Source organism: Salvelinus sp. IW2-2015, linkage group LG33 (genome assembly GCF_002910315.2).
Source record: "Salvelinus sp. IW2-2015 linkage group LG33, ASM291031v2, whole genome shotgun sequence".
NCBI lineage: Eukaryota > Metazoa > Chordata > Actinopteri > Salmoniformes > Salmonidae > Salvelinus > Salvelinus sp. IW2-2015.
Genome location: NC_036872.1, coordinates 36,875,396 through 36,887,085, shown reverse-complemented (window position 1 = coordinate 36,887,085; position 11,690 = coordinate 36,875,396). Strand labels below are relative to the sequence as shown.

Genomic DNA, 11,690 nt, shown 5'->3' with positions numbered 1-11,690 from the left:
TTTGGGGGGTTGTATAATTTGTTTTAAACAACATGCCTACCACGTTGAAGATGCAAAATATTTTTATTGTGAAACAAGCAAGAAATAAGACAAAAAAACAGAAAACTATTCACCCCCCCCCCCCCCCCCCCCAAAGGCAATACTTTGTGGAAGCCACCCTTTGCAGCAATTACAGCTGCAGGTCTCTTGGGGTTATGTCTCTATAAGCTTGGCACATTCTAGCCACTGGGATTTTTGCCCATTCTTCAAGCCAAAACTGCTCCAGGCTCCTTCATATTGGTATGGGTTCCACTGAGTGTACAGCAATCTTTAAGTCATACCACAGATTCTCAATTGGATTGAAGTTGGGCTTTGACTAGGCCATTCCAAGACATTAAAATGTTCCCCCTTAAACCACTCGAGTGTTGCTTGGCAGTATGCTTAGGGTCATTGTCCTGCTGGAAGGTGAACCTCTGTCCCAGTTTCAAATCTCTGGAAGACTGAAACAGGTTTCCGTCAAGAATTTCCTGTATTTAGCATCATCCTTTAATTCTGACCAGTTTCTGTGTGTGTCCGTGTGTGTGTGTGTGTGTGTGTGTGTCCGTGTGTGTGTGATTTTCTGCATGGTTGAACAACAGGACGAGATAGTGAGCATGACCATCTCCTTCCCTTTCCTCTACCCTGCCAACTGTCCACGTGACCAACACACACACATATTAAATGGTGATGAGTAGGATACGGTTGTAGACAGGGGTTGTACCGATTCAAAACACTTGATTTGTGTGTATGTTTCTGCATGTTTATCCTGTAGGTCCTGGTTGGTAAATGTCATCTCGATATGCTCTGTTGTCCATTTAGTTGACAATTCATGTTGTGAAGCGATCATATTAATAAACCAATCTGATACACTACATGTCAGCTATTTGTTGTGTGTAGGCCTTACTCCCTCTCAAACGTGTATGTTTGTGTTCCGTCCAGGTTGCTATGGTAAATGCGGGGCGCGTGGATGAGGAGGAGGAGCTGCAGTGAGGTGGAACACCGCGGTAACCACGGTACCGTCTAGCGCCCACCCACCCGCCCACCATGCCCTCGTCCACGCAGAAGGGAGTGCCGAAGGACCCCGAACAGGCCGACCTCTTCTTCAAAGATGACCCAGAGGAAGTCTTCTGTGACCTCCACGAGATCGGCCATGGCAGCTTCGGGGCCGTCTACTTTGTACGTGAACTGAGATCCTGACGTATACAGGTTCTGGGTGGGAGACGTGCACATCAACTTAGCTCTAGTGCCACTCCAGTTAGGAGGCTAGCAGTGATAAAGTAATAGTAGGGGTTATACTCTTGAAAGAGTAGCATTGACTCTACTATTACACAGAACTAGCTGGCATGGCTAGAGTATACTCTATTCATTTTGTGGTTGATGTTAGTCTGTGGCTATGTCAGAGTCCAGGGACAAGATCACACACTTTCTCAAGGTTGTCTGAGATTAACTCTCTGCTGCCATTTCCGTTAAGTTTCTATGCTGCGTTTCTTTATCTGGTTGTCACTAATGACACAAAGCCTTTGATTCTAAAGCAACGCCGGGAGAGAGTGAGAGGACGAGTCTGCCAGCACCAATCCCTCCATCCTTCTCCTCCTCATCCCTTCCCTCTAACCCTCTCCTCCTTCGCTCTCCTCCCTCCCTCTACCCCTCTTCCTCCCTTCTCTCTCCTCCCTTCCCTCTACCCCTCTCCTCCCTTCTCTCTCCTCCCTTCCCTCTACCCCTCTCCTCCCTTCTCTCTCCTCCCTTCTTCTCTACCCCCTTCCCTCTACCCCTCTCCTCCCTTCTCTCTACCCCCTTCCTTCTACCCTCTCCTCCCTTCTCTCTCCTCCCTTCCCTCTACCCCTCTCCTCCCTTCTCTCTCCTCACTTCCCTCTACCCCTCTCTTTTCTCTTCCCCCTTCCCTCTACCTCTCTCCTCCCTTCTCTCTCCTCCCTTCCCTCTACCCCTCTCCTCCATTCTCTCTCCTCCCTTCCCTCTACCCTCTCCTCTCTTCTCTCTACCCCTTCCCTCTCCTCCTTCTCTCTTCCTCCCTTCTCTCTCCTCCATTTCTCTCTCCTCCTTCTCTCTCCTCCCTTCTCTCTCTCCCTTCTCTCTCTCCCTTCTCTCTCCTCCCTTCTCTCTCCTCCCTTTCTCTCTCCTCCCTTCCCTCTCTACCTCCCTCTCCTCCTCTTCTCTCTCCCCTTCCCCTCCTCCCTCTCTCTCCTCCCTTCTCTCTCCTCCCTTCTCTCTCCTCCCTTCTCTCTCCTCCCTTCTCTCTCCTCCCTTCCCTCTACCCCTCTCCTCCCTTCTCTCTATATTTTACTGGACCTGGGTTGGCAGGCATTACTGCTCTTCTGAGTCCAGTCATCTACCAGACAAGGCTACAGAAATAGAATTACAAAAATCGACTTATTTTAAAGCGGCAATCTGGGATTCGAAAAACAACAGAGGTCAATGGCTATGTATCATTAATTTAAAAGTCCAGAAATGCATGTGCCAATCCCAGATTAACCCTTTTTAAGTGTTCCAGTCAAATTGCCGTAGTCTAAATATTTTTTTATCCTGTTCTAGTAATTACATTTCTATGGCAAAAGTACCATGTCACCAAACCCCACTGCGTGAGGATGAGGTGGTCAGTCTGTCTAGCTGATATGGCTGGCTATGATGAAATCCTTGTGCATTTATTGTGGTCATTGACATACTTCTCTACCCAGCTGTCTGTGATCTACAGGAATAGCTTATTGGGAGTTTTAGCTAATTTTACAGGGATTTTTCTGCCATTTAAATTATTGGGCTGGCCACCAAACGTTTTTTCAGGTTGCTTATATCCAAACAGTGTAAAAAAAAAAATCAAATGCTTTCAGTGTAAACGTCAATGTCTTAAAACAGATATAATATGGAAAATATTCAGACCCCTTGACTTGTTCCACATTTTGTTACATTAGTCTTATTCTAAAATGGATTTWAAAAAATCCTCATCAATATACACACAATACACCATAATGACAAAGCAAAAACTGTTTTGGTAATTTATTAAAAATTAAAAATGGAAATATTACATTTACGTAAGTTTTCAGACCATTTACTCAGTACTTTGTTGAAGCACATTTGGCAGCGATTACAGTCTGGAGTGTTCTTGGATATGATGCTACAAGCTTGGCAGACCTGTATTTGGGGAGTTTAAATATTATGGGGTGTTTTGTGTAGATTGCTGAGTTTAAAAAAAATCCAGTTAAGAATAAGGCTGTAACGTAACAAAATGTGGAAAAAGTCAAGGGGTCTGAATACTTTCCGAAGGCACTGTATGTAGAAAATATATAATCTATGAGAACTAACAATGACCAAAATAAGAGCTAGACAGTCAAGGAGAATTGCAAAGTCCAAAAACAATGAATATAGCAGTATATACACTACCGTTCAAAAGTTTGGTGTCACTTAGAAATGTCCTTGTTTTTTAAAGAAAAGCAAGTTTTTAATTGGTCCATTAAAATAACATAAAATTGATCAGAAATACAGTGTAGACATTGTTAATGTTGTAAACGACTATTGTAGCTGGAAACGGCTGATTTTTTATGGAATATCTACATAGGCGTACAGAGGCCCATTATCAGCAACCATCTCTCCTGTGTTACAATGGCACGTTGTGTTAGCTAATCCAAGTTTATCATTTTAAAAGGCTAATTGATCATTAGAAAACCCTTTTGCATTTATGTTAGCACAGGTGAAAACTGTTGTCTGATTAAAGAAGCAATAAAACTGGCCTTCTTTAGACAGAACAGCGCAAACTGGCTCTAACCAGAATAGAAAGAGGAGTGGGAGGCCCCGGTYCACAAGTACGTTAGTGTCTAGTTTGAGAAACAGATGCCTCACAAGTCCTCGACTGGCAGCTTCATTAAATAGTAGATATTCCATAAAAAATCTGCCGTTTCCAGCTACAATACTCATTTACAACATTAATAATTTCTACACTGTAATTCTGATCAATTTGATGTTATTTTAATGGACAAAAAAAACAACTTTTGAACGGTAGTGTCATTTAACCTTATGTTTGAGAAAAATAATAGCATTAGCCATGGCAAAATGCATAGGAAATTACCTTTTAAAACTCCATGGAGAAATGTGTAGAATTGCAGGAATTTGGCTTAAATTCAAATATTTCTCTACACCGCCAAGAGGGGGGCCTCTAAAATGTAGCCATGCCGAGGGGCAGAGACTGTAATGATGTTCTTACTGTGTGTAGATGGGCCACCAGCAGGTTAAGTACTGTGCTTAGCTTCTAGCTTCTTTGAATAACAGCCTGTTTCCTCTATGCTCGTATCTCAACTCGGGGGAGTTTCCTGTGATGTTAAAGTCTGTACTTTCATATTTGTTCAGTAACTCCTTAAGTGGAGATGTCAATGAAGAGAGACAGTTGATTATTGTTTCCAGTTTGTTCTCATTTGACCCGGAGTCATCAGTCAGTTTGTTAGGTACACCCATCTAGTACCTGATCGGACCCCCTTTTCCCTACAGAACAGACTGAATTCTTTGGGGTGTGGAAACATTGCTCAAATGGTATCCAGAGACCTAACTTGTGCCAGGAAAACACTCCCCACATCATTACACCATCAAAACCAGCATGTATTGTTGACACCAGGCAGGATGGGGCCATGGACTCATGCTGCTTATGCCAAATCCTGACTCTGCCATCAGCATGACGCAACAAGCAACAGACAATGTTTTTCCACTTTTCAATTGTCCAGTGTTGGTGACCATGTGCCCACTGGAGCTGCTTCTTKTTTTTGGCTGATATGAATAAAACCCGGTGTGGTTGTCCGGTGCAATAGCCCATCCGTGACAAGGAACGTCCGAGATGCCGTTTTGCACACCACTGTTGTACTGTGATTTACCTGTTTGTGGCTGTTAGCACGATTCTTACCATTCTCCTTCAACCTCCATCAAGCAGCTGTTTTGTCCCACAGAACTGCCGCTGACTGGATGTGTTTTGTTTGGCGCTCCATTCTCAGTAGATCCTAGACGCTGTGTGAAAAGCACAGGAGGCTACTGGCACCGGCGTGTCTGGCACCAACCATCATACCACGCACAAAGTCACTTAGTTCACWAATTTTGCCCATTTTAACTTTCAGTTAAACAGATACTGAATGCCTGTCTACTTGCTTTATATAGCAAGCCACGGTCATGTGACTGTCTGTAGGAGCAAACCATTTTTTTTTATGGGGTGGTGTACCTAATAAACTGGCTTCTAACTGTATAAAGATGTATCACTATAATTTGACCCATTTGTACCAGATTTTAGACTCCAACTGGATGCTGTCTATGTTTAAGATACTTATTGAATTGAATATCAAGTGCTCCTCTTGGGTTTGCAAATGAATTGACTCTGGCAAGGACTATTCACTTACTACTAGTAATTTACTAAATGTGAACTGCAGCACAATCTGGTTAACAAATTATGGTCTTTCCTAGTGGGTCTTAATACTGATGACGGCTCTATAAAAGATGGGCCCATATCCTGTATTCATACCACTGTGGTGTATTTATATAGAGATGCCTGTTCTCACATCCACCCTCCCATCTCTCTCTCTGTCTCTCTCTCTCTGTGTGTCTTTCTCTGTGTCTCTCTCTCTCTATCTCTATCTCTCTCGCTCTGTCTCTCTGTCTCGCGCTCTCTCTGTCTCGCGCTCTCTCTGTCTCGCGCTCTCTCTGTCTCGCGCTCTCTCTGTCTCGCGCTCTCTCTGTCTCGCGCTCTCTCTGTCTCGCGCTCTCTCTGTCTCGTGCTCTCTTTGTCTCTCTCTCTCTGTCTCATTCTCACTCACACCCTCCCCTGTCTCTCTCCCCTACAGGCCAGAAACTCCTACTCCAAAGAGGTGGTGGCCATCAAGAAGATGTCCTACAATGGCAAACAGACCACCGAGGTGAGAGGACAACTCCAACACACATTAAAGTCACTCACTGACTGCTATACTGGCCAAACCAAGTCACTCAGTGTGTCCACTATAACAGTCACACTTAAGGTTAAACATTCCATGGCCAGCTCTCACTCGCTCAGAAGTCACTCTGACCACAGATGGTCACATCTCACTTTGAACTCAAACTAGAATGGTCATGCCTCAGGCCTTGAAACAGCACTAACTTACTTGGCCTGTCTGCTTTATCAGTCACACCTCAGTCCTTGAAACAGAGGTTCAACTTTCCATGGACAACACTCACTCAGTCTGAGGTCCTTCCCTATGGACATTATGATGGTCACAACTCACTATCTTTGAACTCACAACCTGGCCTTTCGAACGGTCACATATCAGGCATTGTAACAGAGGTTCAACATTCCCTGTGATCCACAAGGCCTTGTGTTGAGATTTATGTCAGGGTTGGGGTCAAGGGCTAGGTTCAAACTCCTCTCTTGTGTAATTGTAACTGACCTATCCATAAACTCTCTCTCTGTCTCTCTCACTTTCTCTCTCTCTCCTTCTCCCTCTCCTTCCTTTTCTCCTCAGAAATGGCAGGACATCATCAAGGAGGTCAAGTTTTTGGAGCAGCTGCGCCACCCAAACACCATTGAGTATAAAGGCTGCTACTTGAAAGATAACACTGCCTGGGTCAGTGGACTGTGGCAGAGCTGCATCAATGTCTTGCTCTCAATTTCAATTCAATTCTAACTGCTTTATATTCATGGGAAACATATGTTTACATTGCCAAAGCAAGTGAAATAGATAATAAACAACAAAAATTAACAGTAAACATTACACTCACAAAAGTTCCAAAGGAATAGAGACATTTCAAATGTCATATTATGTCTATATACAGTGTTGTAATGATGTGCAAATGGTTAAAGTACAAAATGGAAAATAAATAAACACATATGGGTTGTATTTACAATGGTGTTTGTTCTGATTGCCCTTTTCTTGTGGCAACAGGTCACAAATCTTGCTGCTGTGATGGCACACTGTGGTATTTCACCCAGTAGATATGGGAGGATATCAAAATTGGATTTGTTTTCAAATTCTTTCTGGGTCTGTGTAATCTGAGGGGAAAATGTGTCTTTAATATCGTCATACATTTGGCAGGAGGTTAGGAAGTGCAGCTCAGTTTCCACCTCATTTTGTGGGCAGGCTCTCTCTCTTTCTCTCCACCATTCTTTCACACATTGTCTCTGTGCACTCTCTCAATTTTATGTTATAAACTTCTGACCTCTGACCTTTCTCTCTGTCTCTTCCAGCTGGTGATGGAGTACTGCCTAGGCTCCGCATCAGATTTACTAGAGGGTGAGTAGTGCACACACACACAGTTCATCCAAAGAACATTTTTGGCTACAAAATCCAAACACAACGAAATTAGCTGGATGCTTTCGGAGCATGTGCTCAATGAATCTATTAATGATTCAACATTCATGGTTTGCGATAAGCCTTTTCTCTAAACTTCTCTAATGTTCCTGTTCAGTCTCACAACATTCCTGACCTTGCCCTGACTCATGTACAGTGGGGCAAAAAAAGTATTTAGTCAGCCACCAATTGTGCAAGTTCTCCCACTTAAAAAGATGAGAGAGGCCTGTAATTTTCATGACAGGTACACTTCAACTATGACAGACAAAATGAGAAAAAAAAATCCAGAAAATCACATTGTAGGATTTTTTATGAATTTATTTGCAAATTATGGTGGAAAATAAGTATTTGGTCAATAACAAAAGTTTATCTCAATACTTTGTTATATACCCTTTGTTGGCAATGACAGAGGTCAAACGTTTTCTGTAAGTCTTCACAAGGTTTTCACACACTGTTGCTGGTATTTTGGCCCATTCCTCCATGCAGATCTCTAGAGCAGTGATGTTTTGGGGCTGTTGCTGGGCAACACGGACTTTCAACTCCCTCCAAAGATTTTCTATGGGGTTGAGATCTGGAGACTGGCTAGCCAGTGTGTGTGTGAAACAGTGTGTGAAAACTACCAGCCACTCAGACTTTTTACTAGCAGCCTATTTTATTTTTTCTTCTGCTAAATTTATACAACAACACACACAAAAAGTTGATATGGGGGCCTCCCGTGTGGCGCAGTGGTTTAGGGCACTGCATCGCAGCGCTAGCTGTTTGCCACCAGAGTCTCTGGGTTTGCGCCAGGCTCTGTCGCAGTCGGCCACGACCGGGGGGTCCGTGGGGCGACGCACAATTGGCCTAGCGTCGTCCGGGTTAAGGAGGGTTTGGCCGGTAGGGATATCCTTGTCTCATCGCGCTCCAGCGACTCCTGTGGCGGGCCGGGCACAGTGCGCGCTAACCAAGGGGGGCGGGTGCACGGTGTTTCCTCGACACATTGGTGCGGCTGGCTTCCGGGTTGGAGGCGCGCTGTGTTAAGAAGCAGTGCGGCTTGGTTGGGTTGTGCTTCGGGGACGCATGACTTTCGACCTTCGTCTCTCCCGAGCCCGTACGGGAGTTGTAGCGATGAGACAAGATAGTAATTACTAGCGATTGGATACCACAAAAATTGGGGAGAAAAGGGGGTAAAATTAAATAAAATAAAAATATAATAAATAAATAAAAATCATACAATGTGATTTTCTGGATAATTTTTTTTTGACTCCGTCTCTCACAGTTGAAGTGTACCTATGATAAAAATTACAGACCTCTACATGCTTTGTAAGTAGGAAAACCTGCAAAATCGGCAGTGTATCAAATACTTGTTCTCCCCACTGTATATATAGCACTTGTGTTTGTGTCCCATCCTGGCTGTCATGGATACCATTTTAAACAGCCATGGATGGTGTGTGTGTGTGAAGTGCTGTTGAAATTTCTCCACTGTAGTTCCACTTTGCCATTTGACTCCTTGGCAAGGCTTTGCTCAACTAGCCTGGTCCCAGATCCGTTTGCGTTGTCTTAACACCTCTCTATAGTCATTGAGTTAGCAAGATGGCACAAACAGATCTGGGACCAGGCTATAGTTCTACCAGAGCCCTGAATGTGTTTTATAACCCTAATATCCCAACCCTTTACCCAATAGCCAGATGCTGTTGGGGTTGCTTGTGGTCGTGTGTAAATCAGGAAGGGCAGATTACTGTACCCTGTGTCTCTAGATAGCTCTGACGGTTTTCCCCTTCTGGTTTATTTTTCTGTCCTCTAGTTCATAAGAAACCGCTCCAAGAGGTTGAAATTGCTGCCATAACCCATGGTGCCTTGCAGGGACTGGCTTACCTCCATTCCCGTAATATGATTCACAGGTGAGCGGCCGGTCGAGTCTACCCGTCTGTTTCCACATTCAAATGTTCCTCCGACGACAGATTTTAAAAGTTTGAACTGATGATGAGACGATAAGTGGTGTCTCTGTTTTCACAGCTAGGTAATAGTGATGTCATCAGAGATAACTGTATCAGAGCCGTTATATCTGGCAATCCTTATCTCAGTTCAATGTGCATTCCAACAAGCCCTCTTGAACGTCACTAACGGAAAATGTTATTACGTGCTGAAGCCCGTATCATTTTACTATGCTCCCATAAAGACACGTGTTACTCTTTTATTAGACACTAATAGGATAGGCATCCACTATTACGGTAGTAATTCCCAAGCCCTAAATTCTCTGACAAGCATTGTTTTCCTACAGGTCGTTATGTCACTGATTTAAAATGTAGGCCTATGTTCAAAGTTGAGAAAATATTTTTTTTAAATAAAAATGATTCCCCACAGAATTTCATAAATGAATTGTAAGGTTTTATGCTTCAAAAGTAGACTTAAAAAGTGTCCTCTCACTGTTTTCTGTGCTGAAGGAAATGTCTTTATTAATAAGCTGGAGTTGTTATTCACAACGTTTCAACCACATTCTTCCTGGAGTTGAGCTCCTGTCATGTGCTTTTTGGATATATCATAGATAAATAACAAAGAAAGAGAAGTGTACTACAAACATATTGTAACACTTTACGGTGTCCGTCTTTATTTGTGCATTCATAAATCCTTTATAAAGGCTACATAATGCGTCCTAACAATATCCCACCACCCTAAACCATGCTGTCTGTGTTGTCCCTTCCTTCTTTCTCTCTCGCGCTCTCTAGAGATGTAAAAGCTGGAAACATCCTGCTAACAGAGCCTGGCCTGGTCAAACTGGCAGACTTCGGCTCTGCCTCTATAGCTTCTCCTGCCAACTCCTTCGTAGGAACACCTTACTGGTCAGTACCAAACACAACACTAGCACCTTACTGGTCAGTACCAAACACAACACTAGCACCTTACTGGTCAGTACCAAACACAACACTAGCCACCTTACTGTCAGTACCAAACACAACACTAGCACCTTAACTGGTCAGTACCTAACACACATAACACCTTACTGGTCATGTACCAACACACCACTACACCTTACTGGTCAGTACCAAACACAACACTAGCACCTTACTGGTCAGTACCAAAACACAACACTAACACCTTACTGGTCAGTACTAACACACACTAACACCTTACTGGTCAGTACCAAACACAACACTACACCTTACTGGTCAGTACCTAACACACACTAACAACCTTACTGGTCAGTACCAAACACAACACTAGCACCTTACTGTCAGTACCAAACACAACACTAACACTTACTGGTCAGTACCTAACACACCACTAACACCTTACTGGTCAGTACCAAACACAAACTAGCACCTTACTGGTCAGTACCAAACACAACACTAGCCACCTTACTGGTCAGTACCAAACACAACACTAACACCTTACTGGTCAGTACCTAACACACACTAACACTAACTGGTCAGTACCAAACACAACACTAGCACCTTTACTGGTCAGTAAACACAACACTAGCACCTTACTGGTCAGTACCAAACACAACACTAGCACCTTACTGGTCAGTACCAAACACAACACTAGCACCTTACGGTCAGTACCAAACACAACACTAGCACCTTACTGTCAGTACCAACACCCACTAACACCTTCTGGTCAGTACAAACAACACTAAACACCTTACTGGTCAGTACCTAACACCCAATAACACCTTACTGGTCAGTACCAAACACAACACTAGCACCTTACTGGTCAGTACCTAACACACAATAACACCTGACTGGTCAGTACCAAACACAACACTAACACCTTACTGGTCAGTACCACACCAACACTAACACCTTACTGGTCAGTACCACCACCAACACTAACACCTGACTGTCAGTACCACCACCAACACTAACACCTTACTGGTCAGTACCAACCACAACACTAAACACCTTGACTGGTCAGTACCTAACACACCACTAACACCTGACTGGTCAGTACCACCACCAACACTAACACCTGACTGTCAAGTACCACACCAACACTAACACCTTACTGGTCAGTACCAACACAACACTAACACCTGAACTGGTCAGTACCTAACACAACACTAACACCTGACTGGTCAGTATCAAACACAACACTAACACCTTACTGGTCAGTACCAAACACACATAGCACCTGACTGGTCAGTACCTATAACAACACTAAACCTGACTGGTCACGTAACAACACAACACTAACACCTTACTGGTCAGTACAAAACACAACATAACACCTGACTGGTCAGTACCTACACAACACTAACACCTGACTGGTCAGTACTAACACAACACTAACACCTGACTGGTCAGTACTACCACAAACACTAACACCTGACTGGTCAGTACCACCACCCCACTAACTAAACACTGACTGGTCAGTACCTAACACAACACTAACACA

The 11,690-nt window shown here is 43.7% G+C and overlaps 1 pseudogene; it reads left to right on the top strand.

Moving 5' to 3' along the window:
• LOC111957590 (serine/threonine-protein kinase TAO3-like) overlaps positions 1–11,690 on the top strand; it is a 130,463-nt pseudogene that overhangs the window by 68,886 nt on the left and 49,887 nt on the right.